Below are 14,062 nucleotides of genomic sequence, written 5' to 3'. Positions count from 1 at the left end.
CATGGGAATGACCCATGTTACAGCAGACATGACAGGAGGGGCAGAGAAGTAGTTATGATCTGACCACAGCTCTTCACTTCCCATTCCCCCTGTACTTTTTGGGGAGCCAGAGGAGTTGAAAATGAAGGATTGAAGTTGAGACTGGAGGAGAGGGAGTGGTGGGTAAAGGTGTCTTCAGTTTTTGTATTCTTTCCTCACCATCTGTCCTAGGTTGCAATATTGATGTAGTTAAGTATTCTATTACCACCAGCTGTGGGCCATTAGCTGCTATCACCCACTCTGGATGACAGGCAATGGGCCATCCGTTAGCTATTATCACTTGCTAATGACCCACCCCGCATGACAGGCAATGGGCCATCAGGGACCCACCGTGTGACTCATGGACTTATCTCATCCCATTGTGAGATGCTCTGCCGAGGAGGGAGGAGCCAGGTGTTCCCACCTGGATATAACCTGGCCTTGAAACTGCCTGAGCTAGCCCTGTCTACTGGGTTTCCAGAGGACCAGAGCTACTACTGGATCTTCAGCTGGAGACTAAACCTTCACAGGATCACCGCTTCAACTGGACTACTTCAGTTGGACTGCTACTACCACCCTAACAGGGTGTTAGGTTGTATCTGACTTTGTCAGTGCTTTTCCTTGTATTATTTCACTTATTTTTAATTTCAGTCTTGACTTGTGATCTCCTACTGGTTTGTTTCCAAACCAAGACATATTTTGGCGCCCAACGTGGGGCACGACCTGGGGAAACTCAGAAATCCTATCACCATGATGGTCAGCTTATCTATATGGGTGCTGTATCTCGCTCTCTATATTTTTCCTCAAATGGGAAACTATCTGCCTGTCGTATTGGCCCTCTTGCGACCAGGGAATGGCATGAAAATTGCTCTTTTGGTTTATTATGCCTATTGCGTGGTAACCTGTGAGGCGATGAATACCATTCGGAACGTATACTCAAGTTTATCTGCCTGGCCTAATCTGAGCCACTACATCTGGGACCTCCTCAGCAATCATACCCAGCCTCTGGGGTTAGGAGGAGAGAGCGGTTTCTTCCAGCCTTTCAGGTCAGGCACAGCCATTTTTGAGGATTTTGAGTTCTCTCTGGATGCTAGGGATGGCATAATCTTTTTGTTAGTTCTGTTTTCCTTTTTCTCTGCAACCAGCACTGTGTACCTCATGCTGAAGATCAGAACAATATCTTGTCTTTTTGAGGAGGAGAAACAAAGCAAATCAGCAGGAAAGAGGAAAAGAACTAAAAGAGCAGTGGACGTCTCAACACAGACCATTACCAAATCAGAACAGCCGAAGCCTGTAGCAGTTGCCCCCGTCCAGAAAAAGAAATCCAAGAGCAAGTCAGTCCGCACAGCGACTGATGAGGATGCGGCAGGACCATCTCACCAAGCAGAAGAGACAGAGCCGGAGATCATCACTCGCTCTCTATCCCTGGGGGAGCTGCGTGACCTACGGAGGGAATTCACCCGGCAGGCGAATGAGTCCATCTTGACCTGGCTACTCTGTATCTGGGACGCCGCCGCTAATGACACCATTCTGGACGGAAGTGAGGCCAGGCAACTGGGATCCCTGTCCCAGGATGTGGTTATTGACCAGGGGATTGGGAAAACCCAGGAAACTCTCAGCCTCTGGCGGCGATTGCTGGCGAGTGTACGGGACAGATACCTGTGCAAAGAAGACCTCCAGATGCACCAAAGAAAATGGAACACAATAGAACAAGGTATCCGATGCCTGAGGGAATTGGCCGTGCTAGAGATCATTTTCTCAGACAACGAGAGATTCCCCAAGAGCCCAGATAAAGTCCGGTGCACTTCACAAATGTGGCTAAGATTCGCGCGGCTCGGACCAGAGATATACTCTCGTTACCTGGCAACACTGCAGTGGAGGGAAGGCGAAGACCAGGTGGGCGTGTTAACAAACAAACTGAGAATTTATGAGGACACTGTCACCGCCCCACTACGCACCCAGGTCTCATCAGTGGAAACAAACCTGGCCGAGCAAGTCCGGAGCTTGATTGAAGAGAGCCTCCAGAAACTAAGGAAAGAGTTCAAAGAAGGATTTTTCCATGTCACACCGAAACCAACCAGAGTCTCTGCCATCAGGAGCAGACGTTCCCCAGCCAGGGAAAGAAGACAAACCCCGCGACGTGACCTCTGGTTTTTCCTGCAGGAGCATGGGGAAGACATGAGAAAGTGGGATAGGAAACCCACCTCCACCTTAGCAGCCCGGGTACGTGAATTGAAAAAGGAAACATCCACTTCAGGAGGCTCATCTAGGTACAACACTGCCCCAGTCTCTTGTGGACAGAACTCCAGACAGAATGGAAGTGATAATATGACTGATCCTCTTGAAGGGACCTCAGGAACACATTTACAGGAGAAGAACATCGTGCACCAAAAACAGGATTAGAGGAGCCCTGCCTCTAGCCAGGTAGAGGAAAGGGATAATCGGATCTATTGGACTGTGTGGATCTGATGGCCTGGCACGTCTGACCCACAAAGATACACGGCTTTGGTTGACACCGGCGCTCAGTGCACCCTGATGCCATCTAGGTATGTGGGGACCGAATCCATTTCCATTTCTGGGGTGACAGGAGGATCCCAGCAGCTGACTGTACTGGAAGCTGAAGTGAGTTTAACTGGGAATGAGTGGCAGAAACACCCCATTGTGACTGGTCCAGACGCCCCATGCATCCTCGGCATAGATTATCTCAGGAGTGGATATTTCAAAGACCCAAAGGGACATCGTTGGGCTTTTGGGATAGCAGCCGTAGAGACAGAAGACATAAGACAACTGAATAGCCTGCCTGGTCTCTCAGATAACCCGTCTGCTGTAGGACTACTGAGAATTGAAGAACAGCGGGTACCAATTGCTACAGCAACAGTGCATCGCCGACAATACCGCACTGACAGAGACTCTGTAGCCCCCATCCATAAGATGATTCGGGATCTGGAGAGCCAAGGGGTGGTCAGCAAGGCTCACTCACCCTTTAACAGCCCTATATGGCCGGTGCGTAAGTCCAGTGAAGAATGGAGACTGACGGTGGATTACCGTGGCCTGAATGAAGTCACACCACCACTGAGTGCTGCTGTACCGGACATGCTGGAACTTCAGTACGAGCTGGAATCCAAGGCAGCAAAGTGGTATGCGACCATTGATATTGCCAATGCCTTTTTCTCCATTCCTCTGGCAGCAGAGTGCAGGCCTCAGGTTGCTTTCACCTGGAGAGGTGTGCAGTACACATGGAACCGACTGCCCCAGGGGTGGAAGCACAGTCCCACCATCTGCCATGGACTGATCCAGGCTGCACTGGAAAAGGGTGAGGCTCCAGAACATCTGCAGTATATTGATGACATCATTGTGTGGGGGGACACAGCAACGGAAGTATTTGGGAAAGGAGAGAAAATCATCAAAATTCTCCTGGAAGCCGGTTTCGCCATCAAGAAGAGCAAAGTCAAGGGACCTGCCCGAGAGATCCAGTTTCTGGGAGTAAAGTGGCAAGACGGACGGCGTCAGATTCCTTCTGAGGTCATCAATAAGATCATCGCGATGTCTCCACCAACCAACAAGAAGGAGACGCAAGCCTTCCTAGGCGCCATAGGCTTTTGGAGAATGCACATCCCTGAGTACAGCCAGATCGTGAGTCCTCTCTACCTCATAACCCGCAAGAAGAATGATTTCCACTGGGGCCCTGAACAGCAGCAAGCTTTCACCCAGATCAAACAGGAGATCGCTCATGCGGTAGCCCTTGGACCAGTCAGGACAGGACCAGAGGTAAAGAATGTGCTTTACTCTGCAGCCGGGAGCCATGGTCTGTCCTGGAGCCTTTGGCAGAAGGTGCCTGGTGAGACCCGAGGTCGACCACTGGGATTCTGGAGTCGAAGGTACAGAGGGTCTGAAGTCAACTACACTCCCACCGAGAAAGAAATCTTGGCAGCTTACGAAGGAGTCCAAGCCGCCTCAGAGGTGATTGGCACAGAAACACAACTTCTCCTTGCACCCCGACTGCCAGTGCTGGGGTGGATGTTCAAGGGACGGGTTCCCTCTACCCACCATGCCACTGATGCCACGTGGAGCAAATGGATTGCCCTCATCACACAGCGCGCCCGTATTGGAAACCCAAATCGCCCTGGGATTCTAGAAATTATAACAAACTGGCCTGAAGGTGAGACTTTTAAATTATCCTCAGAAGATGCAGAGGAGCAAGTAGCACGTGCCGAGGAAGCACCCCCGTATAATGAACTGCCAGAGAGTGAAAGACGCTATGCCCTCTTCACCGATGGTTCCTGCCGAATTGTAGGCGCAGATCGGAAATGGAAAGCTGCAGTATGGAGCCCCACACGACGAGTTGCACAGGCTACCGAGGGACAAGGTGGATCGAGTCAGGTCGCAGAGCTTAAAGCCATCCAACTGGCTTTGGATATTGCCGAACGAGAGAAATGGCCAAGGCTTTATCTCTACACCGACTCCTGGATGGTAGCCAATGCACTGTGGGGATGGTTAGATCGCTGGAGAAAGGCTAACTGGCAGCGCAGAGGAAAACCCATCTGGGCCGCTGAGATTTGGCAGGACATCGCCGCCCGGGCAGAAAAGCTGACTGTGAGAGTTCGACACGTGGATGCACATGTACCTAAGAGTCGGGCTAATGAAGAGCATCGTAACAACGAGCAGGTGGACCGAGCTGCCAAGGTGGAAGTGTCACAGGTGGATCTGGACTGGCAGCACAAAGGAGAGTTATTTCTAGCTCGTTGGGCCCATGATGCCTCTGGTCATCAAGGGAGAGATGCGACATACAGGTGGGCTCGTGACCGAGGGTGGACTTGACCATGGACAACATCTCACAGGTCATCCACAGCTGTGAGACTTGCGCTGCAATCAAACAGGCCAAGCGGGTGAAGCCTCTGTGGTATGGTGGACGATGGTCAAAGTACAGGTATGGGGAAGTATGGCAAGTTGACTACATCACACTTCCCCAAACCCGCCAAGGAAAGCGCTACGTGTTGACCATGGTGGAAGCAACCACGGGAGGGTTAGAGACCTACCCTGTGCCTCATGCTACTGCCCGGAACACCATCTTGGGTCTGGAAAAGCAAGTCCTGTGGAGACATGGTACCCCTGAGAGAATCAAGTCTGACAATGGAACCCATTTCAAGAATGGCCTCATAAGCACCTGGGCTAGAGAACACGGAATTGAATGGATATACCACATCCCCTATCATGCACCAGCTGCCGGGAAAGTTGAACGGTGCAACGGACTACTTAAGACAACTTTGAAGGCACTTGGCGGGGGAACCTTCAAAAATTGAGAACTGAACTTAGCAAAGGCCACCTGGATGGTTAACACAAGGGGTTCTATCAATCGAGCCGGTCCTGCCGAGTCTGAACCTTTGCACACAGTGGATGGAGATAAAGTCCCTGTGGTACACGTAAGAGGTTTCTTAGGAAAGACTGTTTGGATTAGTCCCACCTCAGGCAAAGGCAAACCCATCCGTGGAGTGGTTTTTGCCCAAGGACCTGGTTATACTTGGTGGGTGATGCAGGCAGATGGAGAAACCCGTTGTGTCCCACAAGGAGACCTTATCTTAAGTGAGAACTGTGTAGATGGTAATAGAATAAGGGGTGGATAATGTCCTAGGTTGCAATATTGATGTAGTTAAGTATTCTATTACCACCAGCTGTGGGTCATTAGCTGCTATCACCCACTCCGGATGACAGGCAATGGGCCATCCGTTAGCTATTATCACTTGCTAATGACCCACCCCGCATGACAGGCAATGGGCCATCAGGGACCCACCGTGTGACTCATGGACTTATCTCATCCCATTGTGAGATGCTCTGCCGAGGAGGGAGGAGCCAGGTGTTCCCACCGGGATATAACCTGGCCTTGGAACTGCCTGAGCTAGCCCTGTCTACTGGGTTTCCAGAGGACCAGAGCTACTACTGGATCTTCAGCTGGAGACTAGACCTTCACAGGATCACCGCTTCAACTGGACTACTTCAGTTGGACTGCTACTACCACCCTAACAGGGTGTTAGGTTGTATCTGACTTTGTCAGTGCTTTTCCTTGTATTATTTCACTTATTTTTAATTTCAGTCTTGACTTGTGATCTCCTACTGGTTTGTTTCCAAACCAAGACACCATCCAACTCTAATTTTAATTGGCAATAAATTAAATTAATTTTTCCCAGGTTAATTCTGGTTTCCTGTAAGGGTAATTAGTAAGTAATTTCCCTGTCTTTATCTTAACCCATGAGCTTTTACATCTTATATTCTCTCTCTGTCTTGTTGAAGGGTAGGGTGAGTGGGTGGGTATATGGTAACTAGCCAAGGTCAGCCCGCCATTGTAGATTATTTAAATCCTGGCCTTATCAGTAAGTCATATATGTCACTATTTTTGTGCTAGTTCTGGTTTACGTTTGTGTCTTTTTTTAATTCTATAATACTGTTCCACAGATGAACTATAATTTTCTGTATGAAATCTAATAAACTACTCTAGGAAAGTGCAAAACATTTATAAAGTATGTTCTCCTGGATCTTTAATAATAAACTTTAATACTTCACCATTGCATTATAAAATGACTTGTGAGCCCAGTTGTTCAATGTAAAACTAGGTATTTTCTCGCTAGGACTTTGAAGACAGGATGCAGAAACAGTGTTTCTTTTTCCCTTTCTTCAAAAGAAATTAATTTTCTCTGCTTCACCTCTCTGTTTGACCTTCCTTAGGCTTTTAGTATAAGATGGATCCAGAAAGCTACTGGATTTTTTGAATATTAATGAAGTTAACTCACAATTTATACCTCCTAAGAGAAAGCAAAAAATATGCAGTATCATAGCTAAAAATGTATTCCCATGGGGACTAAGAACTAGGTATAATTTATTTAATTGGAAAATTAAAGGAAATAAAAGTACAAGTCCCATTGTTCAAGGATTTGAAATGCACTAATATTCTTTTTGGAAAATAAGAATTTCCATTGTATGAATGTAGATTTGAACATCACATGGGTCAGTCTGTAGTTCCATTTCCATGACAGTAAAGCTGGAATAAGAAAGTGAAAATCAATATAATTTTTATTCACTGTCCATTATCATACAGAGTATGTAACTTGAAACACCTATGTGAGGCTTAAATTTCTGTGATGTTAGGAAAACATATTTAGTCAATATTATTTTAATTATGGAACATGGATACTACCTGTAAAATAGAATAACTAAAAATATAAGTTCTTTTGACATTCTTTTTAATGTTCATTCATTGAAAATGTAAAATATAATAATAAAATTGGAAATAATTGTGAAAAATTTTTAGTTTATCAGCTAATGTCTGGTAGTCTATCTATATTGCAGTATTATTTGAGCTCTGATGAAGGGCTACATGAGATAGAGTTGTAGATATGTGTATCTATTGAGTTATGGCCTGACAAGACAACTTGCAAAAAGCTTGGGATTTTTTTGGTGTTACTACTAATGTTGTTACATCACGAACAGAAAAAGCTGGATAAACTTAGGGCTTAAATTTGATCTGCTGGATCTTTATCAGAGATCTGTTATAACAATGGGGATCTCTGTTTAGCACAATATCAGTCTGAATTTTTAAACTGGTATCTCAAAGTTGAATTTCGTTAATTACAGTCTGTTGAATTTTAATGAAGAAATTTCTAAAAAACATATTCCAGTTAGTATTTCACCATTATCATTTTTTTCTGAGTGTCACAGCTGTCCATGTTCATCTGCCATGTAAATGTGAAAAATTGTTTAAAATCCATTACCTAAGGGCATCCTTGGCTGCAGTGAGCATGGAATGATAGAATTCAAGATCTTTAGGGCAGCAAGGAGGGCACACAGCAAGCTTGCTACCCTGGACTTCAGGAGAGCAGATTTTGGCCTCTACAGAGATCTGCTTGGTAGAGTACCAGGAGACAGAGCCCCGGAGGGAAGAGGGGCCCAAGAAAGCCAGCTGATATTGAAAGGTCACTTCCTCTGAGCTCAGGAATGATGCATCCCAACAAAGAGGAGGTCAGGCAAAAATGCCGAGAAGTCTGTGTGGATGAACAAGCAGCTCCCAGATAAACTCAAGCAGAAAAAGGAAGTCTACAGAGAGTGGAAGAAATGGCAGGTAGTCTGGGAGGAATACAGAGAGATTGTCCAAGTAGATATTAGTAGAAAATCTCTCTACATATTTTCATCTACATCATCCTAGTAATAGAAGTTCAGATTCCTATTAACTGCCTCCTTGCTGTTCACAGCCTTTGGATGTACTACCATTTCACCAACAGTTCTTTGTCTAGGACTTCTAGATCACAAAATCATAGAATGGCTTGGGTTGGAAGGGATCATTTTAAAGATCATCAAGTTGCAACCCCACCATGGGTGCATCCAGTTTTGCATAATGTGATGTATCAGTGTTGCCAGGTATGCTACAATGCAGTCAGGGACTCAAATATTAGCAAAGAATTCTCCTTGCTTTGGGGAGCAGTGATGAACAAGCATGTCAACTTGTTTGCAAGATGCTTGTATCCTCATCCTTTGCCATGGAGGATTTCAAATGCCAATTTATACTTTCTGGACAAGTGGAAAAAAAACTGTAGTCAAATCATCTGTTACTGCTGCCATAAATGGTAGTGGGTCAGCCACTTTATATGTGAATGAGAAACACTGAGAGTTACAAAGAGAGGGATTATAAAGACTGTGAGTCTTGTGCAAAGGTAGAACAGAACTGTGACACCTTAGCCTTGCTCCCTCTTCCACCTGGCTGATTGCAGTGATAATGGCCATCTGGCCTTTGTCTGAAAACCTATCACCCCCAGCAGCAGGCCATCATGCCCATGGAAATCTCTTCACCATGAATTTCATGGCATATCTCATGGCTGTAGGCCTCTTTCCTAAAGTCCCCTCTAGGTACTAGAAGGCTGCTACAAGGTCTGTACAGAGCCTTCTCATCTCCAGCTTGAGCAAGCACAATTCTCTCAGCCTGTCTTCATAGGAGAGGTGATCCAGTCCTCAGATGATCTTCATTTTGTAGATTGAAAGCCTGAATGCAGATGTTAATGTTACCTGTTTTACTTTCCTTTCTGAAAAACACTCCTATCCCTCTAAGCATCCACTGAGTTACTTTCCTCAGCCTTGCCTGACAGAATATAGTTATTTGTGGTTCAAAATGAAACTGGCTGGATAATCTAAGACATTATATTAAGTTCTTATTAGTGTTTTTCTACTAATTTATTCTACTAAAAAAAACCCCAGAAGCATTTTTTGAGCTGTCTTGGAAAGAGAAAAGAACCTTTATGTAGTTAATTTTCTTGTTCATGCTACCTGGTAAATGCATAAGTACTTGATGCCTGGAAAAAATACCAACCATGTAGAGATGCCAAAGTCATTTAAATGATGTTAATAAAGGGAAAACACATGAAATTCTACTTCTCCACAGAACTTGAAATTTCTTCCTCAGTCTGAGAGCCACAGTAAAACTCTTGTTTCAATCATCAAATCTTTTCCAGCCTTTGAAAATACAAGTGAGTACAAAGAACTAGTCTTGTTACTCTTTCTTAAGACATTCAGTGAATGGAATGGTGCCTACCAATATCATAGGCTGCCTACTCTATTAACTCTTCCAGAGAACTGAGTAACTGAATACTGATAGATTTGTGCTTAATTAGCAGGTAGCATAAAATATGAAAAATAGTAGAAAATATTGCACTACTGACCCAAAAAATTACAGAAAAAAAGAAAAATACTATTAAAAGCTTGTAATACCCTAAGTATCATTATCTTTTTGCCATAAGAAATGACCTTTAACATTTACATCTCAATAATTAATAAGTGTTATTTCAGAAAATAGTAAAAATGTGGTCCATTCATTACCATTCACCCATTCTTTTGGTTTTACTAAAAATATATCAGTGTGCAGTGTACGTCTGGGGGGAGGGAAGAGAGAAAGTTCAATGTTCCTTCTGATGTCAACTAGTAATTAAAAAAATCTGAGTGAACACTCAGCTACCCATAGGGATGCAAGGAAATGACTGAACATAGTTTAGGCAGAGGTTTGAGTATGTAATTTATTTATGAACTAATGCATTAATTCATGAGAATCTGGAGGTGGTAGGGGGATTAGGGCTTTCTACTCTATAATCTTTCCTTGGGAAATGTATAGTTTAGTAGTCTTAGCCAGCTGGTGATTAAAACAGTCCGTCTAAAGCCAGATTGGTTTGCTTTTTTTGCTTACATGTACCTCTGAGCCAAATGTGAGGTACTGACATCAGTCTGTCATAATGGATCTGCAGAATGAGGACTCAGACAACCCTTTGAAAATGCTCTAGATGATAATTTACCCCAAGTAAACCCTTTTTCTTTTTTTTTTTCAAATGCAGGTCAATCATTTATCTAACACTCATTAGAAAAAAAATTGAAAATGTAAACAAGTGACAAGTCTTGAAATGTGTGAAAATGTAACTAGATGAAAAGCATCAAGGAATAAAGTCTATTTTTTTTAAAGATGCACCCAAAAATGTTACAGACTTTTAGAAAGCTTTTTCTTCTTTTGCTATGAGATCAATGAACAGTAGGTTTATGTCATTGGTTCCTTGTCCTTGTCCTTTAACTAAATAACAAACCAAGGGACAAGAGACTGCACTTCTATTAAGGTAGGGTAGAAAAGAAAGGTTAAAGCATCATTCATGCTTGCTCCAAGGTTATGCCATAGCTTTTGATAATTATAAGTACAGAATAACACCCAAGGTTATTATTTTAGGCTCAAGTAGATGATATTGGGTCCTTTTTCTCTTTTTTTTATTGTATGTGTGGGACTGTCAAATAAAATCGTTGACAGCTCTTTATGGATTGATTTGAAAACTAGAACTACCTGAGAGAAAACACTAACTGAAGAGAATTCTTTAGTTAAGAAAAAGAGAAAAAAAAGGTCTTCAAAATATGAAATCCAAATTCTTTAACTGCATCAGCAGAAAAGACTTAAGATAATCATGCCAGTGCTCTATTTCTCCTTTTTATAACTGTGAATTTTAGTTATGCTGAGAAAGTACTATTCAGGCAATTGGACAGTGAGGTGAACTGAAAATTGACTGTTTGGCAACACCTCAAATGTTGTGAAAAGTTGCATAAAGCCCAGTTGGCGACAAGTAAATAGTGGTGTACTCCAAGAATGAGTACTGGGTACAATACTGTTCAGTTCTTCAGTAATGACCTGGACATTGTGACAGAGGGTATTCTCATCAAGTTTGCAGAAAATGCAAAACTGAGTGGGTGGAGGAGAAATTTATCATCCGTGCACTTCAGGAGCTTCCTGGCTTGCTTATGTTTGGCTAAGCTTTCCCTCCAGAAGATACTGTGTTTTTATTGGTTTTAAAGAAAAGAAAAACCCTCAGTGGGGAGAAGGCTAAGACTGCTTGGATGCCCTCCTTCCTCCTGCACAAGTGTGAAGGGAAAAAACAAAGAAAAGCAACCTGTGAGAAGTTAAAAACACCAGAATCACAGTTTACTAAAGAAGATAGCAACAAACAAAGCAATAAAAAGAAAATTGTAAAAAAGAGGGCATCATTTCACAAAAAAAGAGAGCAAAACAAGATGTCTGTTGTTCCCAAGCAACTCTACATGCCCACCCTGGAAAAAAAGGCAAGATGTTTGTTTGACCTCTTGAGAATATCTTGTCAGTATTTCTTCTCTGCATCTGACTCAGAGTACATAAAAAACTGTAAGCTCTTTTAATAGTCTCGTCAAGAGAGCTTTCTGGGGCCTTACAGCTAGGAAGAGCAAAAAGAGCTCCCTACATTTCAACTCCATGTTTTTAAAGGGCACACCCCCATTCCTCTTCTATGAACAGGGCAAACCAAAAAATGTTCTGCTTCCTGTGTCTCGGTGCTCCCTGTTGAAATCTGCCCTTTCCTGGCCCCCAATTCTGCCATGCTCACAACAACTGCATTATGGTATTGAATATTCAACACTGAAGCTCCACCCCCTTGCCTTGTAACCATAACAGTGTGGTCGAAGACCTCCGTGAGAGCCAGGACCTGCAAAGTTGAGATTTTTCCTGGAGGCTTAAGCTTAGACACAGTTCCAGGGATGGGACATCCACAGCTTCTCTGGGCAACCTGTTCCAGTGTCTCACCACTCCCCCCAATAAAGAATTCCTTCATAATACCCTATCAAAAGGATTTCAGTTGAAAGCCACCACCCCTTTTCTCATCACTACATGCTCTTGTAAATAGTCCCTCTCCAGCTTTCTTCTAGGCTCCCTTTAGGTGCTGGAAGGTTCTATAGGGTGTCTCTGGACCCTCTCTTCTCTAGGCTGAATAAAACCTAGAGGTTTGATAGGAGAGGTACTCCAGTCCTCTGCTGATCTAGTGGCTTTCTTCTGGACTTGCTTCAACAGGTCTATATCCTTCCTACGTTTAGGGACCTCAGAGACAGATCAAGTATTCCAGGTGGCATCATGAGAGGGATGTAGAGGGGGAAAACCACCTCCCTGGACCTGCTGGCCATGCTTCTTTGGGAGCAGCTCAGAATACTATTGGCTTTCTGAGCTGCAAGCACATATTGCTAGCCCATATACAATTTTGTTAGCCACTAATACCCCCAAGTCCTCTGCAGGGCTGTTCTCAACCCTCTCATTGCCCAGTCTGTACTTGTGCTTTGGCATGTCCCAACCAGGTGCAGGACCTTGAACTTGGCCTTGTTGAACTTCATAAACTTTGTATGGGCCCATTTATCCAACCTGTCAAGGCATCTTCTGGATGCTGTCACTTCCCCTCTTTCTCTCTAGAGTATCAACCACAACACACAGGTTGGTGTCATCCACAAACTTGCTGAGAGTGCACTGGATCCCACTGTCCAGGTCCACAACAAAAATTTAAGTAATTCTTATCCCAATCACACCTCAGAGGGACACCATTTGTAGTTAAAATTCTCCCAGATATCAAGGCACAGACTGCAACTCTTTTGAGTGTGACCATCCTGCTATTTTCTTACCCACCAAGTGATCCACCTGTCAAATTTACAAATACCAGAAGCTGAGTGAGAACCCTGGCTTCAGACTTAGCAAGCAGATGGTAAGCTTGCTTCTACACCTGAGGTGAAAGGCTCAAGCAACTCATGAGACAAAGGAGACTAACTCTTGTCTCTGCTCATAGCAGGAAGAATCCCACCCTTCCTCCCGAAGTGCCGCTACATAACAGGTAAGATGCCTTGGGGCTGGAGAATAAAAGGAGAGTTAGTATCAGGCTAGAACCAGGAAAGGTTAGCCATATAAAGCTGGTCTAACCACCCACCTGCTTTACAACTACTGTCACAGAAGAGTATGTTAGTAACTCTCTAACTGGAGACTCCTTGCCAAGAGACACTGAAGATCCTATTTGTTGCCCAGACAATACCTCTAGAGAATATTAACACCTGCTGGGATCTTACATTTATGATGTCATAGAGCCTGGTAAAGACTGCAGACCATCACCTGTTTATACTGTCCCTAGCCCTACAAGTAGGGCTGAATGATGCTGCAGTGTGGCAATTCAGAAACATTAAAAGAAACTTTACCTTCCTTGGAATGACTTATTTATCTGAAGAAGGCCCACATTGCATTTACAATGTAAGTCACATGATAATTAGGGGACATCCAGTATTCAATAGCAGGGTTTAATAGTAGTTCAGTGTTTAACTGTTGTAGATCAGTGACTACCAAATGTCACCCTTCAGAGTAAGCCTTTAACACATCTACTAGACTGCAGGAAGTTCTGCATAGTCTTTTCTGAAAGAGCTGTCTACACCATTAGACAATTTGGCATAGACTGTGTCTGAGGTGCATTAAGTGATGGTGTGTAGACAGTTGGTTCAAAGAGCTCTGTATATTGATTACAGCTGATATATATAGTCTACTTACACATACATTTGTCTGATCTGCCAGATTTTGTAGCATTTCTTTGTTGTTCCACTAACTTGATTTATGTCGCTATAAAACCCATTGAAATCATAGATCTCCTTGTGACACAGCAACAGTTTAGTCATTGGGGGAAGTAAAATGATTTTATAGAAACACCTCCAGGTAATTACT

The 14,062-nt window shown here is 43.8% G+C and overlaps 1 long non-coding RNA gene across 1 annotated transcript in view; it reads right to left on the bottom strand.

Moving 5' to 3' along the window:
- The window catches only part of LOC146438474 (uncharacterized), a 30,081-nt gene extending 16,743 nt beyond the window's left edge, over positions 1 to 13,338 (bottom strand). The window contains exon 1 of the long non-coding RNA XR_014852079.1: positions 13,287 to 13,338. This is a non-coding gene — a long non-coding RNA (uncharacterized LOC146438474). The remainder of the gene's footprint in view (positions 1 to 13,286) is intronic.
- Between the last annotated feature and the right edge of the window lie 724 nt (positions 13,339 to 14,062).

The sequence above is a fragment of the Lichenostomus cassidix genome, chromosome 4, assembly GCF_008360975.1.
Source record: "Lichenostomus cassidix isolate B80296 chromosome 4, HeHo_3.0, whole genome shotgun sequence".
In the NCBI taxonomy this organism is placed as follows: Eukaryota; Metazoa; Chordata; class Aves; order Passeriformes; family Meliphagidae; genus Lichenostomus; species Lichenostomus cassidix.
This window is presented reverse-complemented; position numbering and strand designations above follow the sequence as displayed.